Below are 19,821 nucleotides of genomic sequence, written 5' to 3' on the forward strand. Positions count from 1 at the left end.
ATAAGTTTAAACCCTCATGCCTATAAAAACATGAAATGTTAATAGTGTAATTCAGAAAACAGAATATAAGACAAGGATCTCAGGGTCTCCCTAAGTCTTCTTTTTTCTAGGCCAAACCTTTAGTTCCATAAACACTTACCATCTTGGTCATCAAGGCTAGAACTTCTCTTATTGTCAATGTTCTTCCTAAACTGTGGTATTGAAATAAAAATCCTTTCTAATTGAATGGGAGATGATAAACCCACCTAGGGACCTCCCCAGGGCCAATAAACCCTTAAAATTACAAAAAAAAAGTTTATTAAGGATAGGGAAATGATAAAGTCCTAAATCTATACATCTATATATCCTCCCACCAATCTACATCTCCCTCCACAGGATTTGCTCTTCTGATCTTCTCAAGCCCTTCCTATAGCTCCCTGCTCTTATCTAAGATCCCAAAAGCTATCTGACTATAAATTAACCTAATTAATGTGGATTATCAAAAAGATAAAGAGAAAGGACTCTTAGGTGTATTTGAGCCCTTACCTAAAGCCTGGGGTTGGTTTCACTAGGTAAACCAGAGTCCCAGGTGACAAACCCTTCCAATTACATTAGCCAAGTAGATTTCTGGCAGTTGGATCATAGGCAAATGGTCTCTGTACTTCAGGGGAAAAGCAGTCTACTCCAAAGCAAACTCTCAAACCAAGGAATCATTAACTTCTCCACGAGATTAGGATTGCCAAGAGAAAATTGCCAAAGCAAAACCTCCTTCCAGCTCAGTCCAAACCAGGAGAGTGACTGTTAATGGCAGTAAAACTCCCACAATCCTCTTCTCCTTGTCAGAATCTTCTACAAGGGCTTGTATTTAAATTCTCCTCTTTTCCTCTTAAAGCTAATCCATGAAATTACTCTATCCCTTACTTACTTCCAGCAGTATCTAGAATTTTCCATAATAATGCAGATATGGCTTGGTCTGGTCAGATGACAGTGGGAAGATCAACTTCTTATCCTATACACCAGAAATCCATGACACTCCCAGACACATCCCCATCCAGATCAAAATGTCAATGGAAACTATTTGACAAAATAAATTAAAAATACTCTAGGTCATTACAAAAAGAAATGTTAATTCATTGCTTACTATGTCAACATGCAGTCTTCAAGTAACCTTATGTTGATTTTTGTGGTTACATTTCTATGTCTATTTATTGACATCTATTATCTTTGTCAATGGTCTCCATTAAACCTTCCTTGGTCTTATTTTCCTACTATATTTCTCTACCATTTGTTTTTTGCTTTAGCATTTTATGCTTTCTGACAGAGAGAGAGAGAGAGAGAAAAAGAGAGAGAGAGAGAGAGAGAGAGAGAGAGAGAGAGAGAGATAGAGAGAGGCACACCATATAATTAATTATCACTAGAAAAAAGACTTTATTACGTGACCCCAGTTAAATAGTAATTCAACTATCTTCATTTTTGATGAGTTAATCAATTGTATTTCCTTTGGATTTCTTGTTGAAGTCTAAAATTAACATTCATCTTGAAGGATTTTCTATATTGGGTATCTTATAAATAAGAGATAAATAAGGAAAGGTATTTTACATATCAAGTGAAGTTATACTTCTCAATATTATGAAATTGAAATATTTTTAATTTTAAAATATTCACTAATATAGTGTCCACTATAAAGTGTATTAATATTCATTCATATACTAAACAAATATTTATTGAAGACCTAAATATGCATAATAAACTATCCTATTTATTAAATAAAATCAACAATGATTGACTCCATACAACAGGAAATTACTGTTGAAACATAAATAATTTCTTTACAGATAAAAATAAAGCCAGGAAAAACACAATAAGAGGAAGATTCCAGAATACATTGCTCTAAGAAACAAAGGTAATATATTGAAAAATTATGTCCCAGAGCAGAGTTAATCCATATAAGAAAAAAAAAATTGTATGTAGTGGAGGCAATTATGTTTACAAGGAAAGAGTCCATTTAAAAACAAAATGACATGTTTCCTTTATGTTCCATACTTTGTAAAGTACTTCATTTTGTGCATGGGTCACAAATTATGAAATCTGAGTGGTCTAATCCAACTTCTTCACTTTAAAAACAAGGAAACTGAGGTTACTACTACTAATAGTAATTGTGTTGGCATTATCAACTCTCAGTCTAAAGCTTATAAAGAGTGACTAAGGAAAGAAATGTGTGGATGCTTTCCATTATAAGAGAATTACTAAATTTTCAAACCAGACTTACCTCTATTAGGGTTTGACTAATTGCATGCCCATCTGATTTTCTCTTTGACTCTATCAAAGCACAAACTTCGAATTTCAAAGTTAAAATTCAATATTATAAACTAAAGTTTTAAGCAGCTTTCTGGAAAAGGGTAAAACCAAATCTTCAACCAAATGTTGATTTGAATGCATCCCTAAATCTAGTAGGGCCAATTAGCCCTTCTTTATAGGGTATTTTTAAAGTTGTTGTTCAGTTGTGTCTGACTCCAAGTCTGGCACTCTATCTACAGCACCTCCTTGCTGCCCTAATAACAGAAGAAGACAACATATTAAATGAATGTGTGCAATATAGCTTGGGGAAGAATGGGACATAACTGGTCAGAGTGCCTTCTTTACATAAAGGTTTGGGGAAATACCAGCTGATCAGAAAGAGAGGTAGAGGCAAAAGGTACTCCCAAACATGTGAATTCCAGGACTAGAGCAAGACTTCAGAAGGAAAAATCAGGTTTGGGTTCAGGAAATTTGGAGTGCACCCTAGAGATGAGTGAGGCTAGAGGTCCTTTATATCTCTTCAGAGAGTCTTCATACAATGGCCCTTGAGTTTGGCATCTTTGCAAGGCTCCTAGGGTCTCCACACTTGGTGAGTCCAAAGCCTGCATTCTCTTTCTGATCACAGGGGCTTCTTGATATCCACAAACATTTTCTAAAATGTGTCTCTCTGCCCCCAACTGAATACATTGTCTTCTACTGGTCCTCTGCCCCCAACTGAATACATTGTCTTCTACTGGTCCTCTGCCCCCAACTGAATACATTGTCTTCTACTGGTCCAGTAGTTGCAATGAGATGGTCACTTGTAGGAGGGGAGGCAGAGAGGAGTCCCCTCACACCTTTGCTACCTTATGGTCCCAGAAAATCTTTCATTGCTGAATAAATTGCTTCTTTATCTATACACAGAAGGAATATAATTTAATCTCCAACCAAAATTCAAGATATTTCTTGCTTGTCTGTTTACACACCCAGTGATTAATTCCCTGTAATCTTAATAATTAAGAATTTATTCACATTTTTGTGAGATTTTGGAAAATTTAATGGCTCTGGTATATTCTGAGTTCTATGACCACATAAATTGTGAAGAAGAGGGCAACTCTCCCTGAAACAAGTATTTGAAAGTCTGTTCTGTAATGTGGAGGATATTGAGTGTGACTGTTGGGCTCAGGAAGGGAGAACCAGAAACAATGGAGAGGAATTGGAAAAAAAAAAGGCAGAATTGACTTGATGTGGACAAGTGAAACTTCTTAACTAGAGCTGCCCCCAAAGTGGAATAGATTGCCTCAGATGGTGACGTGTTTCCCATATTTAGAGGTTGGATCACTACTTGCCTCACATATTATTGTAGGGATTTCTTCCAAGTATGGGTTAAACCAGTGTAGTTCTTTCTTACTCTCAAATTCTGTAATTTTTTATGCCTCTTTCATATGCTGTACAATCACAGAATTTGAGAGTAAGAAGTGCATGAGGCAAAATTGTTTCTTTAATATATATATATATATATATATATATATATTTAAATTTTAATTAGATTTTCAAAGCACTAGACAAACATAATCTTGCCATCCTTTGTTTGACACACTCTTCTTGTTTCAGGCATCTGTGAATAGAATGCTGGGACTTGTCAAGAAAACCAGGATTCAAATCTATTCTCAGCCACTTATTAGCTAGGTGACCTTGAGCAAGTCACTTAACCACTATTTGACTCAATTTCCTCAACTCTAAAATGGGAATAATGATAATACCTACCTCTCAGAATTTTTATATGGATCAAATGAAATAATATTTGTAAAAGGTACTTAGCATAGTGCCTGACACATAATCACTGCTATGTAAATGCTTATTCTCTAAAATCTGTTTTTACTATATTTGAAGACATAGTCCAAAATCCAAATCTCATTCTCAGACATCAGCTTCTAAGTCAGCTCCTCACTTCCCAAATCAATTTCTCTTACTTTTGTCTTCAATGGTTAACAACGAGAGAAATGTAAACTGTGCTTCTGTGATATTCAGTTTCTTGCCAAAACGCTTCAGGGTCTTTGGCATTAGGGTCACTTTTGCCCATGGAAATCACCAGAAGGAGTAGTAATCATCCCTTTCGTTGTCTTTTTTTTTTTAAGGTTAAGTATTTAAGTCTCTTAAGGTTCTCTTATATCTTGAATGCATGCCCTAGAAAGACAACAAATCTGTTATAGAAGCTACAAATAGTTACCTCCATATCCCTAAGCAGAGGGTCACCAATCAACATTCTTCTTTTTCAGTTGAGTCATACTTGGGGTGATCTCTCACCTGATACCTTCAGCAGTAGTAACAGTATCTACCATCTATATCGTGATTTAAGGTTTGCAAGGCACTTTATAAATTTGCATCTAACATTAACCCTTAGAATCCTCAGATTCTGGGAGGTGGGTGCTATTATCATCCCTTTTTTACTGAGAAAGGAAACTGAGGCAGAAGCAGGATTGCTTGCCTCACATAGCTAGTAAGTGTCAGAGATCAGATTTGAACTCAGCTTTTTCCCAACTCCAAAACCAGGGTTCTGTGCCTTGTGTTATCTACCTGCCTACAGCTACTACTAACTCCTCTTTATCATTCTATGGAGACCTAATTCATTTTTTCGTAGGGCTGCCTCTTCTTCAGATTCTTATTTTGTTTGAAAATTCACCTGAAGTTATCTTTCCCTTCACTCTTCCTTCATATCCTACTGTTATTTCACTCTCTTCACTTCATCAAGGATGAATTTTCTCCTTGCTCCCTTGTGATCCTTTCATTACCCCAATAAAATTCCACTTTTAGGAGGTTAGGGTTTTACTATTGCTTTGGTTGCTATTGTTGCTGTTATTGTTTTAAGGAACATTCAATCAACTTTGATCATCTTGAAGATGAAAACACTTCCTCAAGCTTTGTCTCAACCTTCTCTTCCATGAAAAGATGAGTATCAGGAAGAACACAGACAGTTGTCACTTGGCTGTGCCAAAAAAAATACCACCCTGGCAAGTCAAACATAAGCCATTGTATAATTTGCCCTGCTCACCAAACATGATAGGATTGTCAGCACAGACTTTTTATGGACTGTAATAATTAAAATTATGAAGCTGGCTGTAGCTTAATAACTTTAATAAATCAAAGTAGTGATAGTAGGAAAGAGAGGGGGGAAATAGGAGAGAGGTACTTAGCTTTTTAATCAATGGCCACCATTATGGGGCTCCTTCTACATTGTGCCATGCATCTGATCTGCTCCTCCACAAGCACACCGAAGACCCCCACTTCCTCCTTGGGTTGGCTTAGAAGATTTTTTTCTCCAACAACTAACTCTCACATGTCACATCTCAGGAACCAACCATAGTTTTTAGCCTTCTTATGCAGTTCTTATGCATTGTTTCCTCTCTCATTGGTTCTTAACTTCCCCTGGCCTGGCCCGTTTATCTCAACTCACTTAAGGGTATTTGGCCTCCAGATGATGTCCTGTGAGTAACATGGGAAAAATGAGAAATTTACGTTAGACCGGATTTAGACATATTTCTATTTCACCTATTGAACATTTCCTTCATGCAAGAACAGATTCCCTTCTTCTCAACAGTTTCAGTACCGAGGCATTTTATTTCCTTTTCTTTCCTCATTTGTCTCTTCTATGTTTGAATAGTTTATTTTAGTTATCCAATTTATTTTGCCAATTTTGCTGACCCTTTCTTACTACCACCTTTTTAATATAGTCTCTTCAGGTTGTGAAAAATTGATATTGAATTCAAATTTTTGTGAATTAATTTTCTCTTTAGCCATCCATGATGAAAAACCATCTGATTCTAAACTAAATCTACAGTTTCTTCCTCAAACTATGGAACTGGGTTGGGTTCTCCCTTCTTTTGTTTGGATTTTGGAAGGATAATGGGATTAGAGACTAGTCTAGCAGTTACTTGACCTACTTGAAAGACTTAATACCAGCTTTAACCACCATTGGCCCAGGTCTCTCTTTTGTCCTACTTATGCCCTCTCAATATTCATTTGAACTATGGAAGGAGTCTACTAGCTAGTTTAGATTTTTGAATGGCTGATTAGAATTACCTTATATTTAATAAATCCTGCCTCTCTAGAAATTCAATCATTGCAAGGCTTTTTCTCCTTAATCATTTTCTTCCTTCAGATTAAGCCCCTTTCTTTCTCTAGCTCATCTTTCTCCTTCAGTTTAGATTCAAGAGGTTCCAAATATCTCCTCCCTATACTCAACTTCTGACCTTCACAATCTTGAAAGCCTCAAAATCACCTTCCCCATTTTTTTCTCTTTCTTATTCTGCTGAAGTATTTGTTTTCTTCCATGTTTCTCTTTTTTACTACTCTTTATAGAAGCAAGATGTCAAACATGAAACAGGATAGTATATTCCTTCTACTTTTCCTCACTTTCCTCCAAGATTTTCTTACTCAGTTAATCTCTGGTAAATGATAGCACACTGGGTCTATAGACACAAAGACCTGATTTCAAACCTGGCCTCAGACACTTAATAGCAATGTGTCCCTGAAAAAGTCACGTAACTTCTTTCTGCCTGTTTCCACATCTATAAAATGGAGATAATGTGGATCAAATGAGATGATATGAGTAAACAGAGGATGGATATAGTAGAGTAGGAACTAAATACATGTTTAATTACTCTAAGACTTTTTTCTCAAGTCTGAACAGCTTTGGAACTTTAAACCAACTTTACATCCTTCTCTTTGTTTAATTCAAGTTTGCCCCCACTTACATTCTTTTCCTCACAACCATCTGCTAAATTCTTGAAAAGCATTTGAGAAATTGCATGTCACTTTCAAAAAATCCAAGCTATTTCCTAAAACAAAAATCATATTTTTATTGCTAATAGTTTTCCAGTGATATTATATGGCTATGAACCACAGAATATCCTAACTTTGGAAGAATCAGAATCAAGTGACCCAAAAGATAAGGCAATGTGTATCATGGATTGTGAATGAGCTATAATAATATACCTGATCAAGAAGTATAACCACAACAACAACAAAAAAAACATGCAGAAGTCAAAAGACTTGGGTAATATATATTGGAAAAATATGTATATTGGAAAATTATATTGGAGAAAATCTTCAATATATTGGGGAAGGGAATTCCTGATTGATAAGTGTTCAATAATTGTGTAAGTTTAAAACATCCACATAGCTTCAGCTCTAGGTCTATGATCTTATGATGGATGAGATCTCAGATCCACTGAGAACTGACATTTAAAGTTCAACCAAAGAAAAAGCAATGCTCTACAATCTCAGGCAAGGCAATGAATGATGATGATATTCCCTAATGCTAAGTTGTAATGAAGGTGTGCCTAGAATGCATCTCCACCCATGCTAGAATGCCTCACATCTCTCATCAGGACATTTACTCTCTCCAAATTTTTCCTATCTTTCCAAATGGTTCTTACACTGGCAGATTTTGATTCCCAGAAGAAACAACAGGTTCGCCTTAGATTATACTGAAATTCTCTTGGTGTCATAGGAATAACCTTTTCTAAAAAAATACACACCCCCTTCATATGATATTAGCTGTCAAGTCTCATTGATGTTCTTCCAATTAAACAAACCAAACCTTCACCATGATGACACTTTCAGATATTAAATATAATCATTTACTTAGAAATAAGACAACAGGATAAAAATATCATAGGTACACATATAGTAAAGCAAATACATGAGTAATAAAATATATTTCAATCCACACACCAATCCAATTCATACTTTTCCACAAATGAATTAAATACCTTTAGAAAGACTGAGCAATCAAAGGAATGTGTAGAGAAGTACACAAGGAAGGAAACTGTGTGTGGAAGGAAACTCACCACTCTGGACCACAAGGCTTTGATGCCATTGATCAATCCATTTAAGAACACTTATATCTGTTTCTCAAGGAGAACAGGGGAAAAGGAAAAGTACCCATATGTTCCAGAATATTTATAGCAGCTTTTTTGTGGTGGCAAAAAAGTGGAAATTGAGGGGATGCCCATCAATTGGGGAATGACTAAAAAAATGTAGTATATGATTCTGATGAATCACTGCTGATCCATAAGAAATGACAAGCAGGTTAATTTTAATAGATCTAGGAAAGTGTAATAATTAAAATGGTTGAAGTCATAAACTGTAGTGATTAAAATAGTGGAAGACTTAAATTGTAGTAGATATAAGAGTGGATGAGTAAGGTGTGACTTCAGGAAATATGTTTCACTACAATGTTTTGCTTTTAAATCAAATATAAGGTGGTCGTCAGGGAAATATTCCCAATTATTAAAATATACCCAAGTCAACTGGGTTTTATAGAGATTTTAATTAATTAATACAATGAGGAATTAAAGAAAGAGAGAAAGAGAGAAAAAGGAAATAATGAGGAAAGGATAAGCCAGCCCTGGCCAGTTCTGGCCAACCCAGGCCTAAGCCCTAAGAGAAAAGATCAGTCAGTCCTTAATCACTCACCACAAGATCTGTCCAAGCAAGGATTCTAGTGACACCAGGCCAGCATCATCTCAGCTGCCTTCACCAGCTCAATCTTCCTCTGAATGTATCTGAGCTCCTATTTAAAGGGCATTTTCTCCTATGTCACCTCCCCTAAGTTCTTCCATCTACCAATCACAGTAGACGTTTTCCAAAGGACAGCCCATTCTGAATTCACACATGAGTAGACTAAACTTTTGAGTAATCCACACCTGAGTAGACTAAAATCTCTGAGTAAGTTCTCACCTCTTTGACCCTTGTAAGTTCACAAGTTGCCTGACCTTTATAGGTACTTAGCACCCCTTTGTATTAGTTCTAAAAATAGGCATGGCTTAAGTATGGGTTTAAGTATTTTTCATTGTTCAGCAAGGAGTTTTCTCCCCTAAAGCAGGCTTAAGTACAGGTGGAGTAGAGGTCTCACATTTCTGATCTAAGTAGAGTTCACTGCCCAAATGGGGAATGGTCTTAATCCAATCTTATGAAGTAGGGTCTGGGAATTTTTAAGGTTCATAGTAGGCAGATCTGTGAGGAAGGGGAGAAGCATTTGGGGTGAAAACATGAAAGATTTAATTTGTATGAACATGTCTATCTCCCAGATGATGCCTTCTGTGATACAGGGAGGGCAAAGAGGGGCTGAGACACTTGTGGTTAAATTCTATTCATAATAATTTTTAAAAGAACACTTATACCACATAAACCCACTTCTGCTAGTGTCTACTGGTTCTCTACCATATTTGAACCCATCAAATATTTACAAGGTTTTTCGATTTACAAAATTTTGAGAAAATGATTCCTAATCATTTAGATGGAGATTCCATTTAAATGCTAGTGAATTTTAATGCTCATCAGACTAGTTATTTCTAGACTAGACATGTTGTTCAAGTCAGTCATTCATTTACCCAGTGTCTACACTGTCTAATAAGGACAGAGATCATGGCAATTTTCTCAGGATGACTGAGCAAATCAAACAAACTTAGCCATCTCTGCAATCACATGATTTCTGCATTTTTGCCAAATAAAATCTCATAATCAGTAAAGTAAGTGAAAAACCTCTGCCCTTTTCTGCTTTCTCTTTTGCCAGAGAAGGGCAACAAAGGCAACAGACCCTTCTGAGAGGCAATTGGGTGACATGCACAGAATACTAGGTCTGGCCTCAGAGTGACCTGAACTCAAATCCATCCTCAGATACTCACTAGCTGTGTGACTCTGACCAAGTAACTTAACCCCTGATTGCCAGCATTAACTCCACTATAAAATAAGGATAATAAAAGCACCTGTCTCCCAGATGGTTGTGAGGATTAAATGAAATAATTGTAAAGTGGTTAGCACAGTGATTGCCACATAGTACATGCTATATAAGTGATAGGTGGCATTATTATTATTATTGATGTGCCTCACCTTCCTCAATTTCCACATCTATAAAACAGGGAATTACCTTGCATAGTTATGAAATTCAAATGAGATAATATTCGTACTGTGCTTTGCAAAATACCTGGCACATAGTAGATAATATAATAAAAATAAATAATTTTATAAGTTAAAAAATATTATTATTATAAATTTAAAATTATGATAAATAATAATTATGATAAAATAGAATAATAATATTAAAGTTTGTTCTCTCCCTTCCCCTTCTAAGCATTTTTATCTCTCAAGTCCCAGAGGACACTAAAGAATTGTATTTGGAACTACTTGAATGGGTCCCATTTGAAATCCATTTATTGATAAGCACATTTTAGGAGTTTTTTTAATAAAAATTTGTTTGTTTTTTCCCTACTCCTTTTAGGCATCAAAATGTTTATCTTTACCCATGCCATAACTACTTGGATCTACTTGAATGAGGTTGATCATAATTCATCATTCCAGCTGATCATGAATCCCATAGCAGACTCTTTTGATAAACTAGTGACTTCCTCACACATAGATCATAGAGTTGGTTTTGACTTGGAGACAGACAGACACAGAAAGATAGGATAGGATAAGATAAGATTAGTATATCAAGATGGATAGGTGGATAGATGGATATGGATAATCTTTAGATCTATAAATAGATTATATACTATATATAACATACATATGTACATATATACATGTGCATATCTGTATATGTATAATTTAGGGAAAGTATAGCATATTAACTATAATAAATAGTATCCTATATATTTCCTATATACACATATGTTACAGATAATGTCCTATACTTTTCCTATATTTTGTTTACAATAATTTTGCGTGCATGCGTGTAAATTCTCAAACATTTCTATAGCTTAACTAAGAGACTTCTGGAATTTAATAACTCACCTTTCACTTTAAAAAATAACAATTCAGTGGCAAAGTTGGGACATTAATGCATTGCTGGTGGAGTTGTGAATTGACCCAACCATTCTGGAGGGCAATTTGGAACTATGCCCAAAGGGTAATAAAAGACTGTCTGCCCTTTGATCCAGCCATAGCACTGCTGAGTTTGTACCCCAAAGAGACAATAAGGAAAAAGACTTGTACAAGAATATTCATAGCTGCGCTCTTTGTGGTGGCAAAAAAAAATTGGAAAATGAGGGGATGCCCTTCAATTGGGGAATGGCTGAACAAATTGTGGTATATGTTGGTGATGGAATACTATTGTGCTCAAAGGAATAATAAAGTGGAGGAATTCCATGGAGACTGGAACAACCTCCAGGAAGTGATGCAGAGTGAGAGGAGCAGAACCTGAATGTAATGTATGTAATATGTACATAATAATCAAATGAATGGACTTCTCTACTAGCAGCAATGCAATGATCCAGGACAATTCTGAGGAGCTTATGAGAAAGAGCACTATCCACATGCAGAGAAATAACTGTAGGAGTAGAAACACAGAAGAAAAACAACTGCTTGATCACATGGGTCAATGGGGATATGATTGGCAATCTTTGGCAATAGAACACTCAGAATAGAAGACTTGGGGGATACGGTTGAGGAGATAGAAGGAAAATATCCGTAACTATTGCTATGGAAAATGAAAGAGTCATTTAGAAAAAGTGTTTAGAAGCATTGAAAACGTATCTGTGATTAAATATCAAGAATCTTTAGTCAATCATTTTGATTGTTTTTTTGTAGCAATATTCAATAGTCTAATATTGGAATCAGAGAAAGTTAAATGGCAAAAAATCGATGTGGCAAAAAAATCACAAATGTAAGGGATTCTGATGTCCTAAGTAGAGCATAGATCAACCACAGGGTTCAGGTTAAGGAGGAAATACTGATATACTGAGGAAATAGTGTAGAGGGAGAGGAAAAGGAGGCAATAATAGACACGTGCCTGATTCAAGAGGCATAAAGGAACAGACAAGATGGAAGGACAGAACACAGAACTTTGTGGAAAGAAACTGAAGAATTCAACATCTTGAAAGGAGGGCTACTCTGAATAATAATTATTGATTTAGAATCTTGAACCCTAGAGACTATATTTCCCACAATCCCCTTTTCCTTTTCCTGTTGTGGGGGGGTTGAGTTTCTGTTTCTGCCCACATGGTCTCTCTGGTTCCATGGTGGAGGAGGGAGAAGTGGCTCTTGGCTTTTGCTAGCCTTACTTTCTTATACTTCAAGATAAATATTTAATAAATATTATTAAATATAATACTTGGAGTACTGGATATTAATTTTAATCTTTACAGTAATGAGATCCACAAAGTGACTGTACCTGTGAATGACTGCTGTGGAAGTAATATTGATGCAAATTACTAGAGTTGAGAATAGTAAGAAACTGTGAGAAAAGGGTTAGAAATACCGTAGACATTGAAGAGACCTAAGATAAGCATAGATGATTCTACCAGATTCTGAAGCCATCAAGACAGGCTGAACAACAGGCTGGCAATAAACAATAGCAGTTATGGCAAAGGTGAGTGATCTAAGTGGATGGTATGCACCTCAAGAGAGGAGAGGTTATGAAAGCTAGAGGCACTATAGAATAAAGAACCCTAGGGAAGGAGTCCAGAGACCTAAATGCTGGCCCTCCCTGCTTCCCCCCCCCCTTTTTTTTAGCCACTAACTAACTATATGATTTTAGCCAAGTCACATTTTGTTTCTAGATCTCATTTTCTTCTTCTATAAAATGAGGAAGTTAGACTAGATGATCTCTCTGGTCCTTTCCAATGCCAACATTCTGTGGCTCTATTTTACATGTCCTTTTGTCAAATTCCAGGCCAAGAGCAAAAAATTTATGATATGAAAAGGCTCATTTCAGTTCAGCAACACAGCATGTTTAAAAAAAATTAAAGGCAGGGTTTAGGGGTAGATTTCAAAATTCCCATTTTTCTGAAGCCTTCGCTTTTAAGGTGGAGAAATACAGCTATAATGGAGAGAGTTTCACTGTGGCCTGACTCATTCCAGCTGTTTCCATGAAGCCTCCTCCCCACAGAATGTACTTGAAACAATTAGAAGCATCAGTTTCAATCTTCGTTTGGAACAACAAAGGACCTCTGTTATTCTGGAAGAAATAATATTCTACAGGAGAAATATCCATGTGCCAAAGAAAGAGACCCAGAAAATATTGTCAGCTTCCAAAATGGAGAATTTAAAATTACTAAAGCTGGAACTGGGGCTTGCCACCCTCTTGGAGAAGCTGTTGGGCAACTGGTACTCATCCATTAGGGGGAGGAATAAAGGGAGAAGTGATTTAGTTGGGGAAAGATGAAATGGCTATAAAGCCTCCAGATGGAGGATTTTATAGACTGAAAGACTGGGAACATACAATGTTTTAACAAACCAGAAACATTCTGTAAGTGTTGAAAACAGGGTACAATTCACATTTTCATTTTAATGATTATTGTTAGCAGAACTACTGAGAAACAAGGACAACCTGAAACTTGGGAAACATGGCTGCAATGTAGCTCTCCCCTGTATCCATCCATTGTCATGGAGCAAAGCAGGGCAGGCTTAGGAAAAGATAACAAATGTCCTTTCAGAAAGGAAAAGCAAAGATGTTCAGCTACATCTTTGGAAGTCAGCTGTTTGATGTCTAAAGACATGTGGTTGTTTCTGGGTTTTGTTTGCTTGCTTTTCCATTGGACCAGACCTATGATTTCATTGATCTATGGAACTGCAGCTGAGGACATTCCCTCTACCAATGCATACTGGCACCTACTATACAACTTAGGATCTTAAAGAAATGGCTGCATCACTAGGGTATTAAATAACTTGTCCAGGGTAACACAATGTGGTTCAGATTTGAAACTTGAACCCAGAATGTCCTAACTCTAAGGTCACTTCTCTATAGTGGGACTTAGTATCTTATCTGTCCAAATTTCTCTTCTTTTCATATGTGGATACAGAGTGTATAAAGTATATTTATAATTTTATTGAATTTTTGGGTTCTTGCATTCTCCAAAAAAAGTAGATTATAAATTTATTTTATGTACAATATGTTTTATGTATATATGTGGGCACATATTTATATATATAGTCACAATATTCTCAAATATTTCTAAACAGATCTATGGTCTCATCTTATTAGAAGTTTCCACCAATAATGTATGAGCATCCTCTGTGCTTCTTGCCCAAGTCCTCCTATAAGGTCACGACAGCAGATCCATCAACATGCTGAAGATCTTCTTCCCTTTTTCCTGAAATCACCAAAACACTAGACTCATTTCCATGAGTTACATCCCTTATTCTTGGATACTTTTTCCTTTTTTTAATCCTTATCTTCTATTTTAGAGTTGGTACTGAGTATTCATTCTAAGTTAGAAGAATGACAAGGGCTAGGCAATTATGGTTAAGTGACTTGCTCAGGGTCACATAGCTAGGAAGAGTCTGAATCCAGGTTATCCAAACTCCAGTCCTGGTGCTCTATCCACTGTGCTGCCTAGTTGCCCCTGAAAACTCTTTTTCCAAGTAGTACTTCTCTCTTTCCTCATTTTCATCAGTTTGTTTCTCCTGCCCCACAAATTCCAAAAGGATTTTAAAACCTAGCATGTATTCCTGAAGCCTTTCCAGTTTGGTGGTAGGAATTCTGAGAGTTTGCACTTCTTGATACCCTGTGGAGCCTCAGAAGATTTTTGGGTAGAAGAGTAAGTGACACATCACAGCTAGACTCTCCAGCAATATGGAGGAGCCATAGATTAGAGAAAGAATCAAGGCAGGAAGCCCATTCAGGAAGCTATTCTAGTAATCTAAACAAGAAATGGTGAGTGCCTAAATGGTATATCCCATAAATTTTCATATGATATCTCACTATAATCATTCTCTTCATGAAATTACTGGTTGTGTTTATGATTTGTTTTTTGACCCACTTATCTTTAGAATTAGATCATTTAGTTTCCAATTAATTTTAATCTGTTTTTCTGATCCTTTACTGAATGTAATTTTATTGCATTATGATCTGAAAAAATGTACTTAATATTTCTGCTTTTCTGCAGTTGTTCGTGAGGTTTTATGCCCTAATACATGGTAAATTTGTGTGTAGGTGCCATGCAGTACTGATAAAAAGGTACATTCCTTTATATTCCCATTCAGTTTTCTCCATATATAACTTTTTAAAAATTCTATTCACCTCTTAAATTCTTATTCATTTTTTATTTAGATTTATATAGTTTTGAGACATTATAAATAAAAAGTTAAGGTAAGAAACACCATAGAGGAAGAAATGGCAAGTTTTGCTATTGAAGTGGATGAATGTGAGAGAGAAGCAAAAGTAACTGGAAAGACTAATACCATTAGTAGGGAAATGGGAAGTAAGAGCAAGTTGAGGGTGTGGGGCTGGGAAGAATGCTGAGATAATAAGTTCAATCATATATATGTTGAATTTGAAAGTCTTCCCTGGTTGTTGGCTCTGGTTCTGGCTCTCTCTCTCTCTCGCTCGCTCTCTCTCTCTCTCTTTCTCTCTCTCTCTCTCTCTCTCTCTCTCGCTCTCTCTCTCTCTCTCGCTCTCACTCTCGCTCTCGCTCTCTTTTTCTCTCTGTCTCTCTGTGTCTCTCACTCTCTCTCTCTCTCTGTCTCTCTGTGTCTCTCACTCTCTGTCTCTCTCTTCTCTCTCTCCTTCTTTACCTCCCTCTTCTCCTCTGTCTGTCTGTCTGTCTCTTTCTCCCTCTCTCTTACTCTCCCTCTCTCTTCATTGTCTGTCTGTCTCTGCCTCTTTCTGTCTCCATATCTTTATTTCTATCTGTCTCTGACTCTGTCTGTCTGTCTCTCTCCCAACTACTATAAGTCTTATTTTCATGTCTCCATTCTCTATCATTTATGTATCTTTATGTCAGAACAAGCCGAGTAAATTTACAAAGTTAGCTATGAAGAAAATCACATTCTATTTTTACAACTCTCCATTTTTCTCCTTCAATAATTTTCTCGGTTTAATGTGGATCCCTGGAGATTCTGTTAAGTTCCTACATGTAAAGGAGGGTTGTGGGTTTGGAGGGGAGAAGAAAAAGGAAATTATGTTGTGTGGAGTTAATAAATGTTCTCATTGTCTATCAAAAAATAATAATTTTCTTGGTTCAGACCTATAGCTACATCAACCTGTTACTATTTTGCTGAAAGATAGCAAAGCACAGATCTAGGAGTGGAGAAAGTAGATGTTCCCTTTGCTTTTACACCAATTGTTGTTCTACAACCTATCAACATCAAGGTAACCAGATTAAAAAAAGTCACTGACACACATCATGAGTGGGGCCTATCCTAAAAAATAAAAAGGAAGCTGAGAAACCATATTTACTTCTGTCTCACTGAAGCAGCAAAACATACTTCATCTCTGTCTCTCCCAAGGACTCTGTCATCTGTAAAGAATATCATTCAATAACTCTCACTTGGATATATAAATTTTATACATGGGTTCTCTTCTTCTTTTCCTTGAGAGAATGCTGAATTGCCACATAAGTCATTTAGAGAAGTATTTACTTCTCTATCTAGGGAATAATATGGTTAGTGTTACAGAAATGGCGACTACATCCATTCCAAGGGTAGAGAAATTAAAACAAACTCAATTATTTTTAGAAAGGTAATTATACGGATATATAAGACTGCTTACCTTTCCTTTACATGTTATCTCTGTAGATTTCAATAATACTAATAACATGCAGGGGTAATTTCATTTTTGTCTTTATTTTCTCATTGCCAAACAGTGCTTCGCAGATAATGATGCTGAAAGAAATGAAAAGAACTGGTCCAACATCCCATGCCAAAGATGGTACTTTATTTTGTGGGCACAAAACACAGAAGTCAAGAGATCTGCAAGCCAGATCCCATCTATGTGGCGAGAGATGTCTGATATAATAACTCTAATAAGAGTTATTATAGGTTTTGGAAAATTACTCCACACAGGTCATTAATTGTACATGTTTATAACATGATGTCTTGAACAGTTTGCTGAAATGGTTAACAAATTCCAGGAATGGGATTTAGACCTGGCTCACTCCCCTTATCTTCTTTCCTACTTGGTTATGACACTGCAGGACTCAGTTTATCAAACTATCATAGAGGAACCCTTATAAGCATTAAAAGTTACTTAATTATATTTCTTCTTATGCTGTTTAATAAATACTTGATCATTGTATTTAATCCAAGTGCTGACTTCAATCAGCAGCTGAAAACATGGAAGTGGAGTTCTAGGGAAGAGATAAAGATTTGAGAGTCATACACAGAGTTGTTCATTGAATGATCAGAGCACACAAGATCACTGAAGGAAAGAGCATTAGAGGTGAATTTGGTTGTTCCTTGAGTCACCATTCTTCCCATCAACCAGTCATGAAAACTTAGATATATTTTTCATAAGGTAGCTATTTAGCTCAAAGAACATAGAGGGTCATGGTTGATATCTTGAAGCATTTTTCTACTTGACCTCAGATCTCAAATCAGGATAGAACAGATAGAAGGTACAGAGAAGCAGTTTGATATAATTATTAAAAGCTACTCCCTGTAAAAATGGAGATTTGAACCCCAGACTTCAATCCCCAGAAGTCCTTGGCACTTCCCAGAATGCCCTATAATCTCACCTGAGTCCTCACCTAAGTACGAAATCAGCATTTTTATTTAAACTGACTGTAACACCTACTTGGTCCCTCTGCTTCTGCTTCTAAGCACATGCGTCTCTCAAGATGTAGTAAGTGAAATGGAATGGGCTTACCAGCCCTAGGTTTTTTTCTATTTTTGTATTTCTTTATCCTTGGTTTCTAATAATCTTTAATAAACCTCTAAAAATATAATGTTTTAGTAGAGAAACTAATTTAACTGTTACACCCCCAAAAACGAAATGGGCTGCTTTGAGACACAGTGATCTTCCCTTCACTAGAGGTCTCCAAGTAAAGGTTTGAAGTCCGTTTCCCAGGTATTTATAAAGGAGATATTCTTTTGGTTTTGTGTTGGAATATGAAAGCTCTGAAAGTTCTTCCCAAATTAGATATTATGATACTATCCTTTGATGACTTCTCCCTCTCCTTCACTCCAATATCCAATCTATTGTCAAGTTGTACTGATTCCCCCCTGAAACTTCTCTCAAAGCCCACTGCCACTAGTCTAGTTTGAACTCCTATCTTTGACCTCCAAGGGACAGCTAGATGGTTCAGTGGATAGATTGCTTGACCTGGAATCAGGGAGATTCATCTTCATGAGTTCAAACTTCACACTTACCATCTGTGTGATCCCTGAGCAAGTCACTTAACAATGTTTGCCTCCATTTCCTCATCTGTAAAGTGATCTGGAGAAGGAAACAGCAAACCACTCCAGTAACTTTGCCAAGAAAATTCCCCAAAATAGGTCTTGGACAAAGACACCCGTAAAACCCAGTGGAATTGGGCCTCGAATATGGGAGGGGGTTGAGGGCAGGGGAGGGAAAGAACATGATTTTTGTAATCATGAAAAAATGTTATAAATTAAACAAATATATAAAAATTTAAAAAAATAATAAAATAGAAAAAAGAAAACCCCAAAATGGGTCACAAAGAGTCAGACACAGCTGAAAAATGTCTAAAACAATAACCTCCTAATACTAAATTCTTCATTTCTTTTCTCACTGTTCACACTTATCCTATATCTTGCCAGATACATAAATCTTCTTTCTAAAGCTCTGTCTTTATTATGTTGCCCCACTGTTCAGAAATATGCAATAGAGTGGCTCGAGCTCTCAAAGTCATTGCAGTACATTGAGCTCCATAGAAACAGCACCGGGACAAGTAAGAGCCAGACTGGCACTGGGCTATTCTGTGCAACACTGAGGGAAAATAATCAAAAGTGGGCAAAAGTGATCCTAAGAAGCCGAGAGGGAAAAATGTCTTCATATGCCTTCTTTGTGCCAACCTGCCAGGAGGAGCACACCAGAAGAAGCACCCAGATGCTTCTGTGAACTACTCAGAATTTTCTAAAAAATGCTCGGAAAGGCAGAAGACAATGTCAACTAAAGAGAAAGGAAAATTTGAGGACATGGCAAAAGCTGATAAGGTTCATTATGAAAGAGAAATTAAAACCTAACTACCACCTAAAGGAGAAACAAAAAAGAAGTTTAAGGATCCCAACGCATGGAAGAGATCTCCTTTGGCATTTTTCTTATTCTGTTCTAAGTATTGTCCAAAAATCAAAGGGGTGCATCCTGATCTTTCTATTGGAGGTGTGGCCAAAACATTGGGAGAAATGTAGAGTAATACTGCTGCAGATGACAAACAACCTTATGAAAAGAAGGCAGCTAAACTGAAGGAAAAGTATGAAAAGGATATTGCTCCATACCAGGCTAAAGGAAAACCTGATGTGGGTAAAAGAGCCATTGTCAAAGCTGAGAAGAGCAAGAAAAAGGAGGAAGAAGATGAAGATGAAAAAGAGAGGAAGAGGATGAAGAAGAAGAAGATGAGGAGGAGGAGGAAGATGGTGATGACAATGAATAAGTTGATTCTAGAGCAGTTTTTTCTTGTCCATAAATCATTTAACCCCCCTATACACAATTCACTCTTTAAAGAAAATTGGACTTCCGGGTAAACATGGCTACAATCTAGACATGACTTGATTCCCCTCCCTGGCACCGAACGAAATAGACTACCTCAAAAGAGCATAAAAATTACCTTTGGAAGAATGGAGGGACTCCCCAGTACCCCACAGAAATGAAGGTATGTG

At 36.5% G+C, this 19,821-nt stretch overlaps 1 pseudogene; it reads left to right on the top strand.

Annotated features, from left to right (window-relative positions):
• Positions 1–19,595, top strand: part of LOC100015017 (high mobility group protein B1-like) — a 36,328-nt pseudogene extending 16,733 nt beyond the window's left edge.
• Positions 19,596–19,821: the final 226 nt, after the last annotated feature.

This window comes from Monodelphis domestica, chromosome 6 (assembly GCF_027887165.1).
Source record: "Monodelphis domestica isolate mMonDom1 chromosome 6, mMonDom1.pri, whole genome shotgun sequence".
In the NCBI taxonomy this organism is placed as follows: Eukaryota; Metazoa; Chordata; class Mammalia; order Didelphimorphia; family Didelphidae; genus Monodelphis; species Monodelphis domestica.